Source organism: Lepisosteus oculatus, unplaced genomic scaffold (assembly GCF_040954835.1).
Source record: "Lepisosteus oculatus isolate fLepOcu1 unplaced genomic scaffold, fLepOcu1.hap2 HAP2_SCAFFOLD_74, whole genome shotgun sequence".
Taxonomy (NCBI): domain Eukaryota; kingdom Metazoa; phylum Chordata; class Actinopteri; order Semionotiformes; family Lepisosteidae; genus Lepisosteus; species Lepisosteus oculatus.
The window spans coordinates 33,236-53,130 of NW_027168298.1; the positions used below are offsets into that span (position 1 = coordinate 33,236).

Here is a 19,895-nt window from a genome sequence, read left to right on the forward strand (position 1 = left end):
GCGATGAGAATGGGATTCGAACCCATGCCTGCAGAGCACAATGGATTAGCAGTCCATCACCTTAACCACTCAGCCACCTTGTCGACGAAACTGGGCTGTCCGGACATGGGTTGGCGCGCTCCAGATGATCTTTTTCTTTTTTTCCCCACGTACTCGAGGGTCATTTTCCTGTTCCACATGTGATTTCAACATTTTCCTTGGGAGATGTCAAGCCAGCAAGCCACTGCTGTGGTTCAGTGGCCAGTGTGGAGTTCAGTGGCCCTGTTGTACACAGAAAGCACATTGAGCTCCTTGGACATGAAAAGTTCCAGATAAAAGCCATTTGTCATCCTTTCTCTTGGTGTCGATGTTGCTATTGTATGTAAAGGTGGCAACTTGCTCAGCGAGCAGGCGGAGCACACACCGAATGCAGATGTGTCTGAGTGGTGTGTCCAAGTGGCTGCAAAAGGACAACACTCCCGGGGCGCCGTGGCTTAGTTGGTTAAAGCGCCTGTCTAGTAAATAGGAGATCCCCGCCTACGGCTAGACTTAATTAAATGCAAGTATTCATTTCCTGTCTTTAACGCGACTTGTTTTTCTTAAAATGGATGCAACTTGCAAAACATGAAATACAAGCCTTGCTAATCAGCGCTAGCGGCTGGCAAAAAAAAGGAGTCAGCTATTTTTTTTTCTTTAACCTTAACCCTGCTAACGGAGAAGAGTTAAACGACCGAGTCTATGCAGCTTAAACGGTGCGCAAGTCGGGTTCTTAGCTGAAAGGGTGGTAAATCACGCTCACCCCAGTCCTTAATCTTTTAAAGAGGATACAAAATTGAACCTAGTCGCCACATCACATACATCCTGTTAAATGATAAAAAGGTAACATCTATCCTCGCTCCAGAGTAAATCTCACGTTGAGGGCATCTTTTTTTTCACTTTACCGTGAGTCGGGCTCGGCTGCACAGAGGAGAGAGCAGAGCAATGAGGTCACAGGGACAGGGGAGTCACACGCTGGCGGATTGAATACGCGGAAGATCACTGAGGGATCCACAGTATGTGGACCCTCCGTTCGCCATCAGTCCACACTCCGGACTCTGAATCCTGCCATCCGAGTTAAGATCTCGGCGGAACCTGAGGCGCAGTTCCTTCTTAAAACGTAATCTGGTGAGCATTTCTAGAATCGCACTTGTATAGATGCAGCCTTTAATGTGTTGCTAGGTTAAAATTGATGACTTCTTGTATTTCAGTAGGCAACTGCCCTCTTGATTTTGGATTTAATTTCTTTATTACAGGGGCGCTTTTATGAAGACAGAGTCATGTTCAGGTACTTTGCTTGATGGAGGAAGCTCATTTCGGACTCTGTGATCTGCTCACCTGGAAAGGTCTGCTGTACTACTACAAGAGAGAAGTAGGGTCTGGAAGAAGGGACAATTTTATGATGCTTTGGAAGATAGTTTTTTTTTCTTATACTGAAAATGAAAAGTAGTTGTTTCTATATGGACTCAGTCTTTGGAATTTGTATATTTATACATTTCAGTGAACCCTCAGCCATTCCTTCTGTATTGTAATTCAATTTCTCTTTTGAAATTCCTTCCCCACTTCTAGGACCTGCAGTTGCTGAACTCCACAATGGCTTCTATTGGAAAGTCTGTGACTGAGACCATTATTTATTTAGGAGCAATGAGCAATTCTTATATAAATGCAATAAAATCATTATGCTCAAACTATGAGAGAGAATTTTAAGGATAATTTAAGAAATCAGTCTTAGCTTGTTTCTATACACAGATGGTATTATTTATTTTCAAAGGAAACCCGCGAGGATTCCCCTGGTGTGCAAGATGTGCCTGAATACTTTTGATCAGCTTCCTGCTCACTTCAAGAGGGCGTGTATGAAGCACGCCACGGCAGAAGAGATCAGGTGGCCTCTCAACAGGCGAGGGAGGACATGATGAATCACCTGAAGAACGGGGTCATCGTGGATTACCACAGAATAGAGATCAAAGGACACTTTGTGGGCTTGAAATACAAAGAAAATCATGTTCTATGGGACAAGATAAATACAAAACTTAAGCTTTTATTTTAATTAGATTTATTTATAAAGCATAAGCAATCATTTATTACATTAATATATGTGAAAATAACATTTTAGTATCATACGTTTAGTATATTTAGTCCCTTATGCTGAAAGAAATGATCATAGAACATGACATCTAACCTTACCTGCTGTGTTTTTAATCCCTATTGCTCAATGCACGGTGAAAGTATTGCATACATATGTCTGACAATGAGGAATGGGCCCCTGAGACAGTCATTTGCCTGTTTCACAAATGATCGTATTTTACTAGAGATTCTGTTTGGGATTCAGATGTGCATTCGGACAGCAATCCCTTTCAACAAATGATACGTTCTGGATGAGGTCAAAGGTTCTGGAACACTGTATCTAGGATGTGTTTGCAGAGACTGTGTGTCTCCTGCTTCAACGCAGTGAGAAATAGATGTGCTCCTGTAATTCATTGGTACATGCCCAGGGCAGTAAGCAGTCTGAGGATTTATTTCCAGACGGCATAGAGCAGTGAAGCAGTGAAGTAGTGCAACACACTGGATCATTATATTATTAGAATCTATTCTACTTAAATTATTACATTATACACAATTTGAGTTCATTTTAAAAAGTAAAAGGTAATGAAAGGAATGCATTTTCGTAAGAAAGATAATACCGATATGCATGTGATAATCTTCCTTATATCATGTAGTGCGTCATTTGGACACTTTGTGGGATTGAAATACAAAGAAAATCATGTTCTATGGTACAAGATAAATACAAAACTTAAGCTTTTATTTTAATTAGATTTGTTTATAAAGCATAAGCAATCATTTATTATATTAATATATGTGTGTAGCGGCGAGGCTTATTAATAAGGCAGAATTAAGTGTTCTGAGCCTTCCCAAATGAGGCCCCATTTCTCTGTTCATCTCTGTGGTGCAGCCACAGAGAGACTATTCATGCAGGGTGATTTAAGGTCCTAGGACAGCTCCCAAAGGGGGATGCACTTAGCTAAGCCTGGCTATCATGATCAATGGTCATCCATTGGCGCCTATCTGTCTAGGGAGTGCCAGTTGGACATCTGGACTGCATTACTAAGTGTCAGGACTAAGTGACTCATATCTCACCTTGATCAATCAATCAGGGACTGGTAGGGCCAAGTAACCCACGTGGGACTCTGATGCCCATGGAACTTTCAGCCAATCAATGAGCTGAAGTTCCTCCAGGTAAAAACAGGCAACACAGAGAGCCTGTGAGATTCAGTAAGATTCAGAAGGGAGGATTCAGAGGATTCTGTGGACAATTCTAAAGGGAATTCAAAGGAGAATTCCAGGGCAGGGCGGCCCAGGAGCAGAAGGCTCCCAAGGGCAGGACATTCTCGCAGCGCGCCTCCTGACCATCCTGAGACTCAGCCCGGACAACCACGGAACGGCCAGTGTGTCCGAGTGCCAGAACTTTCCTTTGTTCTAAGAGTCTAGAGCGGAGGTTGCCAGAGAATAACCAGAGGATCCACCCGAGGTTAGCACCAGCAGCAGGCCTCGTGAACAGGTCGGAACTGTGGACGGCTGAATCACTATTCAGAACTAGCTCTTCATCAGAAACGAACCGGTCCTCTTCCTGACTTGCTGGGACCCACAGTCATCTTTTCTCCTGTGCACAAACTTTGCTAGTTAAAGCCAACACTAACTAGCCGGTCAGTGAGCATCAGCAGGGCAGCGTCGCAAGCCGCACAGCACAGCCTGGCACGGAGCCAGAGAGCGCGGATTGGACAGCAACAGCCTGCAACTGTTTCTTTGTGCCCGCAGGAAGATCTGAATCCCCAAAGATTGGATGAGTATTCAACTTCAATGCATTACAGCTCAAGAATTCAATTGTTATCCCAACCAGTTGATATCAATTTAATTCCTAAGAGTTATGTACTTGTTTGAGTATCTAATGTAGAAGTTATAACCAAGTTCATTAACGAAACGGTCTTAATGAATGATATACTGAACGTATGTCCTCTTGATATGTGTAACACTTCGTAACTGACTGAATATATATCTTTTGTATTCTGATAACCCTCTCGATAAGATCTGTTAGGTTTACATGCATATTTTATGTATTAATAAATGTATCCTCGTGTATTAGTACCTGTGTGTGCGCGTTGTTTGAGTTATGTCGCATGGTTGGATTCTAAAGCCATCAAAAGAATCAACTTTGTGATTTACTGCTACAATTAATAATTGTCTCAGTAAATGCCCAAACCCTACAGAACTGGTGCCTTCAGAGAGCCACTACATTTAATTTTGCTATGGCAACATTACATATTTTGCGTCCCTGAGCCGGTTTTCTTACATTATTTGGCGTCCCTGGGTGGGCGTGGCAAGACTGAAATGAGTCAACCAAGCGGAATAATTCAATATAAAACGCCGCTGGTTTCATACACAACAATACGGTGTGCTGAAAGCCGAAAGAAAAAAAAGTTCCCCTTGCTCTTTAAGCAGTGCTTGATTGTTTTGTGATCTTTTGCGATCTACCGGGTTGATTGCATACTTGATCTTGTGGTTTTCTGTGGTAAAACTGTGATTTCGTACTTAAAAGTAATACTCTTTAAGTTTAACGATGGTTGCTAAAAGGTCTGAATTCGAGTCGCTATTAAGCACTCTCTCTAGCAGCGACAGGTCTGACCACGATCTCTTCCATATCTCCGTCAGCGGAGAAGCTAGAAGGATAAATCTCCATTCTCTGAGAGAGCTAGCGAAGGACATAGAGAGATTTGACCCCGCAGTGTCAGAGAATAATATCGAGAGTTATATTCAGGACCTCAGGTATACCCTGCAGTATCTGCCAAACGCCACAGAACAGGAGAAAGTGTTTCTGGTCAGGAAAACTACCAGCAGAGCTGTACATGAGTGGATGGCTAGGCAGATGAAATAAGTCTGTAATGATTTTGAGAAGCTTTGTCAAGCACTTATTGAAGAATACAGTGCGTTTATTGACCCGACTGCTGCGATAGCCGCCGCTCTTAACATTAAGCACGAGAGAGCAGAGTCCCCTCGCGAATATTACGAGAGACTTAGACGAACTTATTTTGCAGGGCGAAATGATGAGGGTTGCGAAGAGAACACACATTTCAAGGGTTTATTCATTGCGAATCTCCACCCGTCAGTCAGAAAGATGATCTTAATGCATACAGATTCGTGCAGAAAGCCTGGGAGTATGATGTCCAAAGTCGCTCTGAGCAAAAAGCTGTTAAAGTGACTGTGTTTGCTGTCAGAGCCAGCAGGGTTAATTCCCCCCTGCTCGAAGGAGCACAGGCTCCTGAGCTGGCTAAGCCCCGTTCCAAAGCATGCACACAGGACCGCACCCAGCGTCCTAAGTGCCATGAGAACACCGGGGGAGGGAAAGGGCTAGATAAAGCTGAACAAAAGGATTCAGTAGCCGCCCGCCTGGCCAGGCTTGAACAAGCTTTATTAGGACAGGGACAACCGCTCCCCAAGGCTGCCGTAAGCGTGAATGAGCTGATACTCTCCACTGGAGGAGGCGGAGACCCACCCCCTCTCCCTCCCTCAGTCTATCTGATTGAGCGGAAGGGTTCCTGCCTGGATGAATTCAGCCACTCCCAAGTCAGTGCTGACTCCACCCCTGAAGTCACAGAGCAGGCAGTAAAACACAGAGGAAAAGCAAGTAGCTTTTACCTCAAGGCTGCCATGGGAGATGTCTTACACAGTGAGACACTGATTGACACTGAGGTTGAAAGGTGTTTGATGTCACACGGCAAGCTCAAACGGGTTGAAAAAGAAAAGGGCATGCGACTCAGAGAGGAACCTTTGGTGGATCACCAGAAAGGCAAAGTGTGGAAACAGGTCAAGGCTCCTAAGCCTTCTGTACAGAAGGAAAGGGGGGCCAAGAGGCAGACTGTGCTCACACAGTGCCCACCGAACACAGAAGCCTATGTGGAGATTCCTTCTGTTCCCTCTGGACAAGAAATAAAAATATTTCCTTGTTCCCCGGATATACAGGGAAGTCGTGTCCCGGCCAAAGTCCCAACAGCCTCCATGCCACAGGAGCGGTGCTACAAGCAGCCGCCTGATCCACCAGGTAAAGCACACACCTTTTACATCCCTAAAGAGGAGCAGATCTCCCCACCTGGCGATGAAAAGGAGCTTTCCCTGTGCACCCTGGCACCCAAGAGGGGTCAGGAACACCACCCTGCAGTGGTGGAAGGGATCCAGATGGCAGGAGAGCCGGTTGGTAATGTAGCCCTCACCCTTAGCCCTGAGAGGTCCTCTATTAGTGAGGATCTGCTTGAGCAGCTGTCACAGGGCCACCGCCAGGTGCCCCTGGTGCAACATTCACAGGTTAGACAGGAGGTCCAGCTGGACGCTGAGACTACTGCACTGTGGACACACCTGATCCCAGATGCCGATTCCCTCTGCTGTGACCCAGGGAACCTGCAGTCAGGTAACATTATTTCTCACAACTACCAGGTAGTGAGTGAGACTGACCTGATTGTTCCTGCCTCAACGGCAGGGTTGCCAACACACCCAGTCCCCCAGAAGGGACAGGGAATGAAAGCCGAGCCGGTTTTCTTACAGCCACCAGCTCAGTCTGTCAGTCTGAGTCTGACCAACAGTGGTTCAGCCAGACTGGAGCTGGATGGTCAAGTCACCCGCCTGCCAGTGCAGGACATCGCAAAGAGGGGTGTCAGAATCCCCGCCTGCACTGACATGGGCCTGGTGAGTGATAGTAAGTTCAAAGACAGTGAACTAGCTATCCCAGTACTGGGGCAGCTCCCCGAACCCCTAGCACGGGAAGGGGGGAGCGAGCAGGTGTCCTACACCCACGCCCAGCGAACGATTGTAAACATGCCGATAGAGGGATTCCTCAATCAGGAAGTGTGCAGGGTGGACCTGAACAGTGAGAATGGGGTAACAATCCCAGATCACTCAGGTGCTCCAGATGACCACTCAGCCGAGGGTCAGGCATGCTCCACCGCTGCACCGCCCCCTGCAGGGTTCCTAGAGCACAGGCATGAACAAATCGAAAAAGCAGATGCCCTGGAAAAGGAGGAGCAGCATCAGCAGCTGCGTCAGATCTCCCCATATTTCCAGGATGTTGGTGCCCAACATGCCACAGGGCATACTGAGAAAGACACCATGTACACGCTGCGCCAGCTTAGAAAGGCGACAGTCATTCAGAAGGAGATGACTGGGATCAGCCACCCGAAAAGACTTTTGGGAGGACTGATTGCTGTTGCACGTTTGCTTTTTTCTGGTAGGTTTGTGTGCTACTGGCACTCTCACCCTGACTGCCCCAAGAAGGCAGGGGTCAGAGATGCCGGAGGGTAGTGACAGACTGTATCGACAGCAGCAAAAGTTGGAAAGGGAAAACCCTACAGGCAATTTCCTATGCAACAGGGTTAAACCTTATTCCCCAACCAGTGGACATGATTGTTGGTGTTATACAGTGGGTTTATGCTTGTGTGCAACAGGCCAGAATGTTGACACAAGACCTATTAAGGGAGCTTAGTGCCACTGTAGCCAGTCTAACCACGGCACGATTCCCAACCCACTTGATTCCACTCTTCTCAGTAGAGGAGTATGTGACATTAACCCCATCGCTCATAGCTCACCCAGAAGGCAATCCAAGATTGAATTTGGTTCCAAATCTTGAGACGGGTATGGCTACCAAAGCTATCCATTGGCTGTGTCTAAACGATTCACCAATGAAGGGTGTAAAGCTACTAACGAGCAGAGGGAGGTTAATGAACCCCATGAAGAGCAGGTAGGAAGTAAATGGCTGGTCAGCACACCACATTTAACTGACACTATGACTTGTGACAGGCATGATACAGCTACCACAATGCAGCTACCTAATCAAACAGTTTTCCTGCAAGTTCCTGAGGAGGCCATAGTACAGCATGGTAACTTAACACTGTACGGTCTGGAACCAGACAACATAAGACCAAACTTGAGGTCATGGATGCCTTCAGGTGCCACACTATTGAATTGGATAGAAATCCAAGAAACAGTAAGCCCTGAAGAGGTACAGGTAGTTAGTTTGCTTTAATGGAACAAACCTCCAAACCACCCTAGCAGATACCCAACACAGGTGTTGTGGTTTATCGCGGGGCTGGGAACAGGAACTGGTTACATTTTAACACTGCTGCTGGGAAGCTGGATCATGACTGACAGTGTACTCTGAATGCTGTACTCTTGCATCAAAATGTAATCTGGGTAGCATGAATGAGTCAAAGGTAGCATGTCAAAAGAAAGGAAGTGATTTCTCCCCAAATATCTACTACAGAGGTATCAGATATTGACAGTGAACTTCCTGATGTGTAATTCCTAGACCTAGATAATGTCTCCTACCGTGTTTATACATACTCCAGATGTTATTCATCCTGTTTGTATCCAACACTGGTTCCGGTATGAATTCTCGAGGAGTAATGTGGACATTTAAGATTAATGTTCTAATGGCAAGGGACATCACTTAACTCTGTTTTGTTTTGAAGGCAACAACGCCTCAGGACCTCGTGACCTTCAAAAAGGGGGGATATGTAGCGGCGAGGCTTATTAATAAGGCAGAATTAAGTGTTCTGAGCCTTCCCAAATGAGGCCCCATTTCTCTGTTCATCTCTGTGGTGCAGCCACAGAGAAACTGTTCTGCAGGGTGATTTAAGGTCCTAGGACAGCTCCCAAAGGGGGATGCACTTAGCTAAGCCTGGCTATCATGATCAATGGTCATCCATTGGCGCCTATCTGTCTAGGGAGTGCCAGTTGGACATCTGGACTGCATTACTAAGTGTCAGGACTAAGTGACTCATATCTCACCTTGATCAATCAATCAGGGACTGGTAGGGCCGAGTAACCCACGTGGGACTCTGGTGCCTATGGAACTTTCAGCCAATCAATGAGCTGTTCCTCCAGGTAAAAACAGGCAACACAGAGAGCCTGTGAGATTCAGTAAGATTCAGAAGGGAGGATTCAGAGGATTCTGTGGACAATTCTAAAGGGAATTCAAAGGAGAATTCCAGGGCAGGACGGCCCAGGAGCAGAAGGCTCCCAAGGGCAGGACATTCTCGCAGCGCGCCTCCTGACCATCCTGAGACTCAGCCCGGACAACCACGGAACGGCCAGTGTGTCCGAGTGCCAGAACTTTCCTTTGTTCTAAGAGTCTAGAGCGGAGGTTGCCAGAGAATAACCAGAGGATCCACCCGAGGTTAGCACCAGCAGCAGGCCTTGTGAACAGGTCGGAACTGTGGACAGCTGAATCACTATTCAGAACTAGCTCTTCATCAGAAACGAACCGGTCCTCTTCCTGACTTGCTGGGACCCACAGTCATCTTTTCTCCTGTGCACAAACTTTGCTAGTTAAAGCCCACAGTGAGCATCAGCAGCGCAGCGTCGCAAGCCGCACAGCACAGCCTGGCACGGAGCCAGAGAGCGCGGATTGGACAGCAACAGCCTGCAACTGTTTCTTTGTGCCCGCAGGAAGATCTGAATCCACAAAGATTGGATGAGTATTCAACTTCAATGCATTACAGCTCGAGAATTCAATTGTTATCCCAACCAGTTGATATCAATTTAATTCCTAAGAGTTATGTACTTGTTTGAGTATCTAATGTAGAAGTTATAACCAAGTTCATTAACGAAACGGTCTTAATGAATGATATACTGAACGTATGTCCTCTTGATATGTGTAACACTTCGTAACTGACTGAATATATATCTTTTGCATTCTGATAACCCTCTCGATAAGATCTGTTAGGTTTACATGCATATTTTATGTATTAATAAATGTATCCTCGTGTATTAGTACCTGTGTGTGCGCGTTGTTTGAGTTATGTCACATGGTTGGATTCTAAAGCCATCAAAAGAATCAACTTTGTGATTTACTGCTACAATTAATAATTGTCTCAGTAAATGCCCAAACCCTACAGAACTGGTGCCTTCAGAGAGCCACTACATTTAATTTTGCTATGGCAACATTACATATTTGGCGTCCCTGAGCCGGTTTTCTTACATGTGAAAATAACATTTTAGCATCATATTATTACATACAGGTCTCTAGCTTCAACACAGTGATATATATATATACTCAGTGATTTATTGGTACATGCCCAGGTCAATAATCAGAATGAGGATTTATTTCCAGACGGGCTACAGGTAGTGTTGTGAAATACTTCAACACACTGGATCGCAGATTTAGACCCCCTGCACTCTTACTCCTTAAAAACCAAAGAAATGAAGATATGTAGCAATCACATTGCAACAGGGCTGACAGTGACTTAATGCTTATACTAGTGGACTTCTGGTACCTTTAGGGTACGGTGTTCCCTGAAGGGCTCTCAAACCCCGCATTTCAGATGCCTAGCTGTTTCGCTGATGTGTTGCACCTCAGAATCACTTTTAAACCTTACCTCTGGTATCTTTAATCCCTATTGCTCAACGCATGGTGAAAGTATTGCATAAATGTGTCTGAAAATGAGCAATGGGCACCTGAGAGACTCATTTGCCTGTTTCACAAATGATCATATTTGACTAGAGATTCTGTTTGGGATTCAGTTGTGCATTCTGACAGCAATCGCTTTCAAAAAACGATACATTCTGGATGAGGTCAAGGTGCAGGAACACTGTATTTAGGATGTGTTTGCACTTATTCTGTGTCTCTAGCTTCAACACAGCGATATATGTATATGCTCACTGATTTTTTGGTACATGCCCAGGGCAATAATCATTATGAGGATTTATTTCCTGATGTGCTAGGGGTAGTGTTGTGAAATACTTCAACACACTGGATCGCAGGTTTAAACCGCCTGCACTCTTACTCCTTAAAAACCAACAAATGCAGATATGTAGCAATCATATTGTAGCAGACACTCATTTGCCTGTTTCACAAATGATCATATTTTACTAGAGATTCTGTTTGGGATCCGGATGTGCATTCTGACAGCAATCTCCTTATCGCGGCTTTGCCCTTCTTGCCTCTTTGGACAATATCTCCATCTTGTGGTCGTTGTTGGTAATGTCTAGACAACATCTCCATCTTGTGGTCGTTGTTGGTAATGTCTTCTTATGCCCTTTTTTATTTTAATTCTCTATTAGTTGATTCTAGAATCAATACAATGGAGATGAAAACATCAGTTTTATAGCAGACAATATGACATTATTTATAGTCCAATTAGAAACTTATTACCCTGTTTTTAACATAATAACAAATTAAAATTGATTAAAACTAAGTTTGGAACACCAGGGAACATAACAAATGATTTTTTGGAAAACCATGAGGTTCTCTGTGTCCAATGCCTGCAAGGGGAGAAAGCTAGAATCCTTTGATTTTTTCAAAATTTGAAAATAAACATCATATAACAACAGCTTTCATTCCTAGGAGTGAAAAATAACCATTTTTGAAGACATAGTAGTTTCTAAAACACTACAATAAAGTTAAAAACATCAGTTTTATATTACATTATTTTTAGTGAAATTAGTCATTTTTTGCACTATTTTTAATAAAATATCTAATTAAAAGTGATTAAAATTAAGTTTGGAACAACAAGGAACACACAAAAAAAAGATTTTTAGGAAAACCATGAGGTCCTCTGTGCCCAATGCCTGCAAGAGGAGAAAGCTAGAATCCTAAAAAAAAGTTATCAATTCTAGAGCCTAAGAGGAAAACAAGACAAATGTATATCTCCAAATAATTTTATGTGCTTCAGAAGAGCCCAGGAAAGTTTTTTGCATACATGAAACCACGCCCGTTTGCACATAAGCAGACATGGTTGCACACACGACTGCATGAAAGCACACGTGCATGCGAAGTCATCCTGTTGAGCATTTGAAAAGCCGCACCACGCCGCACTTGAAATAGCTCTTACATTAGTGGTAGACGCAGGAATCGCCTTTTTATTTACGCTCTTACCAACGCGATGGAAAGCAAAACAAAGCAAAGCAGAGCAAAACAAAACGAACAAACGAAAACCCTCACGTCCCGCACTTGCATATAACGCTGTTACGTGCCCAAGCGGTATTGTACGTCATCCTAGCACTGCACCCCGGGGCGTAAGGTATATGGGAACGAGCACACGCCACGAATCGTCTCGAATCACTCCCTACAGCTGTAAGGCGCCTTGAAGCCTGCACCCCCAACATTCTTCTTTGCGCATCTGTGAAAGGTAAACTCTTGAGCAAACTCTGAACCAGCTCTAAGGAAACTAATCTGATTAGACGTTACTTTGACTCATCTTTTTACTCTCAGTGCTGGATTGCTCAAACTCCAGCTAGGGTTAGGTTTAACATTCCCACACTACTTAGACACTTTGTTTACGCTCAGTGCTGGATTTTGGGAACTTCAGGACGAGTGGGAATTTTCTCCTATCTGTCAATTCTGTTTTGTTTTGGAGACTCTTGGCTGCCTATATTGTACAGTGCAGCGTGAAGGAAACATTTTCCAAAACTGTGTCAGCTCAAAAGTTGTAAGAAAACCTCTCCAGCTGCTTTACCTCTCTTCATTTTTGTCATTTAATGTGACAATCGATGTATAACTGGAGCCTCACATATGCAAATGGTGAGGCTCCAGTTCGACACCACTTTACAGTATATGACAAAAGCATGGCAGACTGTGCCGGACCAGCTGGTAACTTCCGCTTATTTTGACCATATTAAACATTGGAAATCTTCCCACTTGCATTTGTGACACTTGATTTTGGCTCCACCTAAGACACTCTTAAATCTTCAAACACTTTTCTCTTCTCCCGCAACACTCTTGTCTGTCGGCACTGTGTGGCAGCGTTGCAGGACAACCCATCTCACCACGGAAAGGAACCTAACAGCTTTGGTAAGAGAGGAGAAAAAGACATGGCCCGTACGGGGCTCGAACCCGCGACCTTGGCGTTATTAGCACCACGCTCTAACCAACTGAGCTAACCGGCCTCAGGACAGTGCCCCTCTCTGTGCTGCAAAAAATCGAACTCAGGGAATTTCTTTTGTCCTCCTTTGAATAGAAAGCCGTGTAATTCAGTGTACGGGCTTTCTCATGCAGTTTCATGGTTTCACAGCATTATTCAGCTGATTTTAAATGTACCTAAAGGAGAAACATTATTGAAGACCATCAATTACCAAGAGCTTTTGTCAAAGGTTTTGGTGGTCATTTTTAATGACCACAGAGCACTATGACCTCGGTTTTACATCTCATCCAAAAGACAGCGCCCTTTTACAACACAGCTTCTCCGTCTGGAGATTGGGACCCGCACAGACCTCAGGGTGAGCGCCTCCCCGCTGGCCCCATTAACACCACTTCCAGCTGGAAGCTTTGTTTTTCCCTGTAGCTCACCCTCATCCAGGTACTGACCTGGCTCACACCTGCTTAGCTTCAGTGGGTTTTCAGTTGCGAGTTGCAAAAGTTGGAGCCGTTCGCTGCAAAAGCCACTGCATTGGCCAGGAATCGAAACCAAGCCTCCTGCGTGGCAGGCAAGAGTTCTAACAATGAACCACCAATGCTCAATGCCTGTACCTTCAAAAAAGACGCTTTTTTGGTGCTGTGTGCAAAAAGCGTCGACATCTACTTCCAGCTGCAAAATGCCATCCGCGGACGCTGTGAATTTATTTATTTAGACACCGCTCAGAATCCCCTGTAAGATTCTCCTTCAATTCCGTTTTGCAGTGCTTTAGCTCTTTCAAAAGGCTTCGCTTTGCTAGTCACAATCCAAGGCTTGTGACAGCATTTGAAAACACTTGCCACTGCGTTGGCTGGGAATCGAACCCGGGTTAACTGCTTGGAAGGTAGCTATGCTCACCACTATACCACCAACACATGCCCGGGGGAGCCCTCCAGGACACCACCAGAGAATGCTCACGATTTCAGAAGCTGTCTCCGGGACGTGCTGATTCCACACATCCTGAATAAATCATGTTATTGTTAGTTGCTGTAGCTAGACGTTCAAATGAGTTTCATGGCCAGATGGACTGTTTCCTCAAGTGGTATAGTATTGCAGTAAGACAGCACGATGCCTGCAAGACTATGTCACGCTAAACGCCACAGATTGTGTTTGTCCGTTCGTGTCAGTCGTCCTGCAGCCACGGGAAGTGGGACACAAACATGCTGCAATGCTTTCAAGACATTAGGATTTGTTTGTGCAACATCCGAGAAGAGTACTTGTGGCTTGAATGTGACTGAGCAAGGTGTTTAAAGACAGAGACTGAAAACTGTTAAAGGATGAGTCAAAGTAACGTCTAATCGGATTAGTTTCCTTAGAGCTGGTTCAGAGTTTGCTCAAGAGTTTACCTTTCACAGATGCGCAAAGAAGAATGTTGGGGGTGCACGCTTCAAGGCGCCTTACAGCTGTAGGGAGTGATTTCAGACGATTCGTGGCGTGTGCTCATTCCCATATACCGTACGCCCCGGGGTGCAGTGCTAGGATGACGTACAATACCGCTTGGGCACGTAACGGCGTTATATGCAAGTGCGGGACGTGAGGGTTTTGCGTTTGTTCGTTTTGTTTTGCTCTGCTTTGCTTTGTTTTGCTTTCCATCGCGTTGGTAAGAGCGTAAATAAAAAGGCGATTCCTGTGTCGACCACTAATGTAAGAGCTATTTCAAGTGCGCCGTGGTGCGGCTTTTCAAATGCTTAACAGGATGATTTTGCATGCACGCGTGCTTTCATGCAGTCGTGTGAGCAACCATGTCTGCTTACGTGCAAACGGGCGTGGTTTCATGTATGCAAAAAACTTTCCTGGGCTCTTCTGAAGCACATAAAATTATTTGGAGATATACATTTGTCTTATTTTCCTCTTAGGCTCTAGAATTGATAACTTTTTTTTCATTTTTGGCATTTTTCATCATTTTCCAGAAAGTGGTTGCAAGCCCGATATCATGCGAAGAAACTTCAGGATTCGGGGATCAGTCAATGGATTTTCTTCAAAGTTGGATTTTTGCACTCTGTGGACCAAGAGATGTTGTTCTATAATGTTTTTTTTTCAAATTTAAAAATATCATTTTTTCATGGAGCTTTGAATGGGATTGATTCACCCTCCTTTAGCCAGGACAGAGCTCCAGGAGCCTGGGTAGGATTCTAGCTTTCTCCCCTTGCAGGCACCTGGCACAGAAGACAATATTCTTTTCCTTAAAATCTTTTTTTTTGTGTTCCTTGTTGTTCCAAACTTAATTTTAATCACTTTTAATTAGAGATTTTATTAAAAATAGTGCAATAAATGACTAATTTCACAAAAATTAATGTAATATAAAACGGATGTTTTCAACTTTATTGTAGTGTTTTAGAAACTAATATGTCTTCAAAAATGGTTATTTTTCACTCCTATGAATGAAAACTGTTGTTATATGATGTTTTTTTTTTTCAAATCTTAAATGATAATTTTTTCATGGAGCTTTGAAGGGGATGGATTCACCCTCCTTTAGCCAGGACAGAGCTCCAGGAGCCTGGGTAGGTTTCTAGCTTTCTCCCCTTGCAGGCACCTGGCACAGAAGACATCATTTTTTTCCTTAAAATCTTTTTTTTTTGTGTTCCTTGTTGCTCCAAACTTAATTCTATTCACTTTTAATTAGAGATTATATTAAAAATAGTGCAATAAATGACTAATTTCACTAAAAATACTAAAAGTAATATAAAACGGATGTTTTTAACTTTATTGTAGTGTTTTAGAAACTAATATGTCTTCAAAAATGGTTATTTTTCACTCCTAGGAATGAAAGCTGTTGTTATATGATGTTTATTTTCAAATTTTGAAAAAGCAAAGGATTCTAGCTTTCTCCCCTTGCAGGCATCGGACACAGAGAACCTCATGGTTTTCCTAAAAATCATTTTTTATGTTCCCTGGTGTTCCAAACTTAGTTTTAATCAATTTTAATTTGTTATGTTACAAACAGGGTAATAAAGTCTTAATTGGACTATAACTAATGTCATATTGTCTGCTACAAAACTGATATTTTCAGCTCTATTGTAGAGATTCTAGAATCAACTAATAAAGAATTGAAATAAAAAAAGGGCATAAGAAGACATTACCAACAACGACCACATGATGGAGATATTGTCTAGACATTACCAACAACGACCACAAGATGGAGATATTGTCTAGACATTACCAACAACGACCACAAGATGGAGATATTTTCCAAAGAGGCAAGAGGGGCAAAGCTGCGATAAGGTAAAATCATTTTTTGAAAGAGATTGTTGTCAGAATGCACATCCGTATCCCAAACAGAATCTCTAGTAAAATATGATCATTTGTGAAACAGGCAAATGAGTGTCAGCTACAATATGATTGCTACATATCTGCATTTGTTGGTATTTAAGGAGTAAGAGTGCAGGTTTAAACCTGCGATCCAGTGTGTTGAAGAATTTCACAACACTACCTCTAGCACATATGGAAATAAATCCTCATAATGATTATTGCCCTGGGCATGTACCAAAAAATCAGTGAGCATATATATATATATCACTGGGTTGAAGCTAGAAACACAGAATAACTGCAAACACATCCTAAATACAGTGTTCCAGCACCTTTGACCTCATCCAGAACGTATCATTTCTTGAAAGGGATTGCTGTCCGAATGCACATCTGAATCCCAAACAGAATCTCTAGTAAAATACGATCATTTGTGAAACAGGCAAATGACTGTCTCAGGGGCCCATTTCTCATTGTCAGACACATGTATGCAATGCTTTCACTGTGCATTGAGCAATAGGGATCAAAAACACCGCAGGTAAGGCTAGAAGTCATGTTCTATGATCATTTCTTTCAGCATTAGGGACTAAATATACTAAACGTATGATGCTAAAATGTTATTTTTACATATATTAATGTAATAAATGATTGCTTATGCTTTATAAACAAATCTAATTATAATAAAAGCTTAAGTTTTGTATTTATCTTGTACCATAGAACATGATTTTCTTTGTATTTCAAGCCCACAAAGTGTCCAAATGATGCACCTTTGACCTCATCCAGAACGTATCATTTCTTGAAAGGGATTGCTGTCCGAATGCACATCTGAATCCCAAACAGAATCTCTAGTAAAATACGATCATTTGTGAAACAGGCAAATGACTGTCTCAGGGGCCCATTTCTCATTGTCAGACACATGTATGCAATGCTTTCACTGTGCATTGAGCAATAGGGATCAAAAACAGAATGGAAACAGACATGGAAACCAACAAGGATGGGATTTGAACCCATGCGTGCAAAGCACAATGGATTAGCAATCCATCGCCTTAACCACTCGTCCACCTCGTCAACAAAACTGGGCTGTCCCAACTGGGTTGGCGCGCTCCAGATGATCTTTTTCTTTTTTTTCCCTCGTACTCGAGGGTCATTTTCCTGTTCCACATGCGATTTCAACATTTTCCTTGGGAGATGTCAAGCCAGCAAGCCACTGCTGTGGTTCAGTGGCCAGCGTGGAGTTCAGTGGCCCTGTTGTACACAGAAAGCACATTGAGCTCCTTGGACATGAAAAGTTCCAGATAAAAGCCATTTGTCATCCTTTCTCTTGGTGTCGATGTTGCTATTGTATGTAAAGGTGGCAACTTGCTCAGCGAGCAGGCGGAGCACACACCGAATGCAGATGTGTCTGAGTGGTGTGTCCAAGTGGCTGCAAAAGGACAGCACTCATGGGGCGCTGTGGCTTAGTTGGTTAAAGCGCCTGTCTAGTAAACAGGAGGCCCTGGGTCTGAATCCCAGTGGATAACCGCCTACGGCTAGACTTAATTAAATGCAAGTATTCATTTCCTGTCTTTAACACGACTTGTTTTTCTTAAAATGGATGCAACTTGCAAAACATGAAATACAAACCTTGCTAATCAGCGCTAGCAGCTGGCAAAAAAAAAAAGAAGTCAGCAATGTTTTTTTTCTTTAACCTTAACCCTGCTAATGGAGAAGAGTTAAACGACCGAGTCTATGCAGCTTAAACGGTGCGCACGTCGGGTTCTTAGCTGAAAGGGTGGTAAATCACGCTCACCCCAGTCCTTAATCTTTTAAAGAGGATACAAAATTGAACCTAGTCGCCACATCACATACATCCTGTTCAATGATAAAAAGGTAACATCTATCCTCGCTCCAGAGTAAATCTCACGTTGAGGGCATATTTTTTTTCACTTTACCGTGAATCGGGCTCGGCTGCACAGAGGAGAGAGCAGAGCAATGAGGTCACGGGGACAGGGGAGTCACACGCTGGCTGTTTGAACACGCGGAAGATCACTGAGGGATCCACAGTATATGGACCCTCCGTGCGCAATCAGTCCGCACTCCGGATTCTGAATCCTGCCATCCGAGTTAAGATCTCGGCAGAACCTGAAGCGCAGTTCCTTCTTAAAACTTAATCTGGTGAGCATTTCTAGAATCGTACTTGTATAGATGCAGCCTTTAATGTGTTGCTAGGTTAAAATTGATGACTTCTTGTATTTCAGTAGGCAACTGCCCTCTTGATTTCAGATTGAATTTCTTTAATACAGGGGCGCTTTTATGATGACAGAGTCATGTTCAGGTACTTTGCTTGATGGAGGAAGCTCATTTCAGACTCTGTGATCTGCTCACCTGGAAAGGTCTGCTGTACTACTACAAGAGAGAAGTAGAGTCTGGAAGAAGGGACAATTTTATGATGCTTTGGAAGGTAGTTTTTTTTTCTTTGAAATCGAAATGAATCAGAATATCAGAGCAAAAGACAAACTCTTGGTTTGGTTTAAAGAGATATGGTTTTAAAACAGACAAAATGTAGAAAACAGGTGTTTCTCACTTTTGGAAAAGAATGGACCGGGGGTATTTTACTAGTTGCAGTGCTGAGCTCACCGGGTTGCAGTCCTGCAGTGTTGCACCAGGGTCAGTGGTGCAATGGATAACACGTCTGACTACGGATCAGGAGATTGTAGGTTCGACTTCTGCCTGGCTCGGGTCGTTTTTAAATGCATCAGGCTACTCCCTAAGTAGCCTGTGCTACTTACTGTATTGTAATCGTACCCAGTAAGAGATTTCCTTCATGTAAATGAACTGCACCTGACAGCTTTAGAAAAACACCTGGGCTCAGTACGGTGCTGAGAGCTCATCGTTGCTGTTGTTCTAATTAGCACGCACTGCATCGGCTATGAACCCGAACTTTTCAATTATTCCGATCAGTAAGTCAACACGTAGTCCACATGAACGGTAGAAATATTCTCTTGTCTGTCTCTTGTTTGTATAGAACTGAATGTCCCTGACAATGTACTGTTAGTTTTAATTGAAGAACGGCATTTGTGTTCAAATATACCAGACAAGTTTACGTAACTGCTCATGTGACACTCAGTTGTAATTAGTCAAGAAATAAAGTCGAACAACAGCTGCGGGTTTGATTCTGAACGTATGAGATTGCAGCGCCTTTTACTTCCATTGACAAATGATAGAGATTCGAAGAGAGATCCTTCAGACCAGCAAGCAAACCCACGGCTATTTCGGTTTTCTATCTAGGCAACGTTGGTGTCTGCAATAGCATACATGAAAGCGTGATGCAATTTCTGTGGCTACATTTGTTGCACGTCATGCACAGTAACAGTGTTTCTAACACCAAATAAAAAGTCAACAATTAGCTATGACGCCTTCTCCTCAGTTAACCCACTGAAACCCTTGCTGTTAACAGTTCTTTACTGCGTGCTTTACGAGCACCTACATATCGTGTCGGTTCTTTCAGCTTTATTCATTAGGTTTTCAAAGGCATAAGTAGAGCACCAGAGGTGCGAACGCAGAATGTATGGTAATCTGAAGAACTGCTTTCCATGGCAGCGGGTCCAAGCGATTTAGCGTTTTTATAGTACCGGGAAAGGAGAAGCGGCACTTTGCCTTTGCCGCGCAGGCACAAGGCGACGTGCGGCAGACGCAGGAGTCGGCAAGTTCCGAACCTGCGCGGGGAGT

At 43.6% G+C, this 19,895-nt stretch overlaps 1 non-coding gene across 1 annotated transcript; it reads right to left on the reverse strand.

The window, feature by feature from the left end:
* Positions 1-12,865: 12,865 nt before the first annotated feature.
* Positions 12,866-12,939, reverse strand: trnai-aau (transfer RNA isoleucine (anticodon AAU)). Its single transcript has one exon. It is a non-coding gene; the product is annotated as a tRNA-Ile (tRNA).
* Between the last annotated feature and the right edge of the window lie 6,956 nt (positions 12,940-19,895).